This window comes from Gadus morhua, chromosome 12, assembly GCF_902167405.1.
Source record: "Gadus morhua chromosome 12, gadMor3.0, whole genome shotgun sequence".
Taxonomy (NCBI): Eukaryota; Metazoa; Chordata; class Actinopteri; order Gadiformes; family Gadidae; genus Gadus; species Gadus morhua.
Genome location: NC_044059.1, coordinates 22,306,821 through 22,311,882, shown reverse-complemented (window position 1 = coordinate 22,311,882; position 5,062 = coordinate 22,306,821). Strand labels below are relative to the sequence as shown.

Below are 5,062 nucleotides of genomic sequence, written 5' to 3'. Positions count from 1 at the left end.
GCTTCCAGAAATGCAAAAAACAACAACAATGAAAGACACCAGAAAAGCACAAACACAGTTATTGTTGTTGTTGAGGAGATATAGCATCCAGTTAACCAAATAAAAATGGTTTTCAGTTAAACGTGAATGTCAGTATTTTGAATATAATGTTAACGAATACTAATGTTAGTCCGGAAATAAGACATTTTATAACTGTGGTTGTAGTTGCCTTTGTTCGCTGTGTACAAACATCTACTGATGCCTCTGGACACATCATCAGTAATGTGCCTGGGATCATCAGACGTTTCGGGTCTTTCAATATAATACGCCCTCCTCTAGGGGACCCAGCCGGTGTCCAGATGGCTAGCTAGCTACCATGACTCCATGGCTCTCCTCTTTTGAGCCACAGCCATCTTGAGGCCCTCTCTGCCGCATCGGTTTCCAGGTAGGCCGGACTTGTCCACGGATTTCAACCAGCCATCCAACTCAGTGCAGGTCGACTGGATAGATGTTGTATCTCTCAGAGAGCTGTCAAAAACCTTGCCCAAGCTCTTGACTTGCTCCTCTGAGATGGTTTGGATGGCTGTGCCTGTGATGTTAAAGCGGAACTTGTCTACCACCTTCCCTTTCCTCAGCACCATAAACCTTGATTTGGCTGGTTTTCCCATCCGGGCCCAGTCCATCTCCTTTTCGAGTCCCTTCAGAATCCACCGGCAGCCTGGGACCGATTCTGTCATGACTGTGAGGTCATCCATGAAGGCCCTGATGGGGGGTTGCCGTTGACCGGATTTCGATAGGAGCCCTCTGCACTCTAGCTCAGCAGACTTGGTGTGCATGTTCATGGCTAGGGAGAATAGTGTCACAGAGATAGTGCACCCTGTGATGATACCGAACACCACCTTGGGCCAACATGAGGTTAGTGCTCCCGAAGAGACCCTCATCCTGAAATTGGTGTAGTAATCAGCAATGAGGTCTCTACTAGGGCTGCAACTAACGATTATTTCAATAATCGATTAATCGTTCGATTATTTTTTCGATTAGTCGATGAATCAGATAAAAAAAAGAAAAATTTGTAATTGCCGCATCTTTATTCAAAAACTGAACACTACCTCGAATTGACAGGGCAGACTGAAGTGTAAAAACACCAGGTTGTTGCTCCAACGTCCCGGAACTATTAAAAGTAATATTAAATGATAAAAAAATTAAAAAACATAACTGGGATAACAAAAAAACATTTACATCTATACAGTATACAAGGGATGGATTTAAAAACTGGATTACTATTTTTAACTGACGGGACTTTCTACACCGTCCGGTTGTGTGATTACTACCGCTGCTTTGAATGACTGTTGATGCACGCGGTGCCGACTCCGAGCCCGTTTGCACACCGCTGCAGAACACCGTCTGCAGCAGCAGCAGCTGACAGAGTTTTTGGTTGGACTAGACGGATACTGAGTTAAAGGAGTTTTTTTAACCGAAAGACAGTGAAGGTAAAACACTTTTATATAGGCCTACAGTCAATTGTTAAGATATGACCAAAATACAAGCTGTGGTCTTATTTTGCTAAATACGACCACAGCTTGTATGGTCGCTGTGGACATGCATGAACCATGAACCAACCTGTCGGCGGCTGACTGTAAACAGTGCCGCGCCTAAGAGTGACGTATTATTTGTGCGATTCAACGAATCTATGACCAAATTCGTTGCCAACGCTTTTAGTTATAGATTATTTTTTATCGATTTTATCGATTCGTTGTTGCAGCCCTAGTCTGTACACTTGCTGGGGACATGATGTTTTGTCAAAGTGAGATGAACCAACTTGTGTGGAATGGAGCCAAATGCATTTGCCAGGTCAAGCCACAGCATTGACAGGTTGCCCTTGGTCTCTCTTGCCTCCCTTATCAGCTGTGTCACCACACCGTTGTGTTCCAGACAGCCTGGAATTCCCGAAACTTCTGGACAGATGTGTCGATGTAGGTGTTCTGTTCAAGGTAGGTACACAGCCGTTTGGAAACAGTGCTGAGGAAGATCTTTCCCTCGACACAAAGTAGGGAGATGATGCGGAACTGGTCCAGTTGGGTAGAGTTTTCCTCCTTCGGGATCCACACCCCTTCAGCTACTCTCCATTGATGTGGGATCCTCCCTCTTCTCCAGAAGACTCGCAGGATTTTCCACAGATGCAGCAGGAGTTTGGGACAGTTCTTATACACTTTGTATGAAGTGCCACTCGGTCCTGGAGCGGAGCTTGCCCTTGCTTTGCGGACGACCTCCCTGACTTCCTTTAGCTGCAGCTCTGACATGTCAAACTGCACCTCAGGTTCAGGGGGGTCTATGAGGATGTTACATTCTCCCAGCTCCTGCTCTCTTGCGGAGTCACTGTACATCTGCCTCAGATGTTGGTCTATCTCTTCCTGTGAGGAGGCAAGTTTACCACTGTGCTTCGGCCCCAACAAATCCTTGGTGAACTTGAAGGGGTTGAAGATAAAGGCAGCGCGCTTTTCCCCCTGTCTCACGGCGCCGCCTCCGATGACACACAGCCCGGCGGAGAATCCCTGATCATTTTCCGTAGGATGCACATTGCTAGGCCAGGCCAATGCGATCCTCGTCTACGGCCTCCTTGAATTGGAACTACAGTGCCTTCATCTCCTGCCTGATGTTATGGATCCTCACAGCTCTTTGGTTCTTTGAGTAAGTTGTTTCAGAGCTTTTCTTTACCTCCTCACCGAATCGCTCAGCTGCAATACTGACAATGATTGTTGTCATAGCTTGAAGCTTCCTGTCAGCCCCACCCTTTACCGTTGCCTCCAGAATTTGGTCAACATCATCATCGAACTGCTTCCACAGTGAGGTCATGCTAGCTGCTGGCCATTTGATCTGCCTCTTGTCAGATTTGATGTTGAGGGATTAGCTTCCAAAACTTGGAGGTTCCGGGCACTATGTGGTGACTCCGGGCCTGGTCCCTCCTGGGTCTCACCAGGTTTAAAACCTGTGCGTTGTGTTCTGCTCCCAATGGGCACTTCATCCTCGCTCGGTAGATCTTTAGGCATTGGATGTTCTTGCAGATTTTCCCACATGTACACTGCTTGCTCATAGTCGTTTGTCCATTGCTTAGGTCTGTTGCCGTTGTGTCCGTCCGACTGGGGTGCTCATCCTCCCCCCCTCTCGGGCACCCCTGGGGGTATTTTTCCAAAAGGTTCAATACATTCTCCATATGTCAGTTTAGCTTAGCTTTCTCTTTAAATAACTCCACTGTAGATGCGGTGTGCAAATGGAACAACGTTTTGCTTCAGCCTCGGTTTCTGCGGCCATACCATTCAGAATAGTTGATAAATGGCAATATTGTTTTTTTTGACTGTTAGGAAGATATAAAATAATCAACAAATATCCGCGATTTTTAATAAAGCGATCTAAAGCGAGGATGGAGGGGTCGAAGGGGTCATCAAGGACTGTCCCGGAGGTCTGTGCTCCTCTCAAAACTGCCTAGCTGTATGCTGGCTCTGACTGGTTACTTCCACAGAGGGTGAGAAACAAGGGCGGCTTACGGTCAGAGTTTTGAGCTACAGGGGCGGCTTATGGTTGCCCTCTTGGAACTAGGAGGTAAACTTTTAAAGTGATGAAATTAATGAAAAGAATGACAACTTTCTCTGAAGAGTCTCCCCCCAATCAGAAGAGTGACCGCCTTCACAGTTAGTTTGAGGATCCATGGGGAGGATTAACAAGAGACATGGCGCTGAGGGGGTAGATTCACATGGAAACAATCTTAAAGAAAGGCAAGGAAGAAGAAAAGGGAGAAGGAAAGAAAAAAGAAAAAATGAAGAGGGAGAAAAAATGAACAACAAACAAACAAGCTATATAAAGATGGAAAAGAAGGGAAGAGGAAATCCGAGTTTCTTCCAGCCTTGCACATGGCACCCCAGGCATGTGGCTTGTACATTATTTTCTTCTTCATGCCCTCTTTGGCGCAAGGCATTTCCCTCGCCCTAACCTTCCTGATTTGTTCCCCTGTTTTCCCTCAATCCCTCGAAACACGTTTCCTGGTTCCGCCCACCCCTCCCCCGTGCCGGTTCTCACTACCCACCTCACATTCATTACCATGCATTGCAAGAGCAAAGCAACGACAATAAAAATGTCCCTCTCAAGGATTTCTATGACTGTGAGTGCTGTGATGTTTATAACATTACCATAATTCACATGTTACGGCTCGAGAACCTGCCTGTCTGTTCAACCTTTGGCATGATGTGGATATTTATCCATCCGGCGGCATTATGGAATACCAAACGCACTGTTACGGACACGCACGTCGGGGCGCTACGGTGTTATTCTGACAAGGGCTATGTTTCACACGTTCACATGCCACAGCGGACTGCAAACACAAACGCACACAACACACACTGGAGGGAATGAAAACCAAATGCAAATCCAAACATACATCCAAACAAACAGACACACATGCACACAGTTCATTATGCATTTCCACCCCCCTGCCCCCCCACCCCGGCACAGAAGGCAGATTGCAGCCACAGCATTTCTGTTGAATACGCAAAACCATATTCCCAAAGCAATATTCGCCTCTATTTTATTCAAAAGCAATCAATCATCACGGTTAGAGGGAAAATAAATGCATTATGCTTCACTCACAATGCCACGTACGTGTTTTGTTACGATGAATTCTTTGCGACCGAGACACATTTTGACTTTGGGCTCCGCAGCCGACGTGCTGTCGACTCCCCGGAGACCAAGACCAGGAGGGAGAAACCGAGAGAGAGAGAGGCAGGGTGAGGAGAGAGAGGAAGATCAGAGAATGAGAAAATTTGAGAGAGAGAGAGAGAGAGAGAGAGAGAGAGAGAGAGAGAGAGAGAGAGAGAGAGAGAGAGAGACGAGGGACAGATAGAGAGAGAGAGAGAGAGAGAGAGAGAGAGAGAGAGAGAGAGAGAGAGAGAGAGAGAGAGAGAGAGAGAGAGAGAGAGAGACGAGGGACAGATAGAGAGAGAGAGAGAGAGAGAGAGAGAGAGAGAGAGAGAAAGAGAGAGAGAGGAGGGACAGATAGAGAGAGAGAGAGAGAGAGAGAGAGAGAGAGAGAGAG

The 5,062-nt window shown here is 46.8% G+C and overlaps 1 pseudogene; it reads right to left on the bottom strand.

The window, feature by feature from the left end:
- Nucleotides 1-350: 350 nt before the first annotated feature.
- LOC115555044 (uncharacterized) lies at nucleotides 351-3,026 on the bottom strand (annotated as a pseudogene).
- Between the last annotated feature and the right edge of the window lie 2,036 nt (nucleotides 3,027-5,062).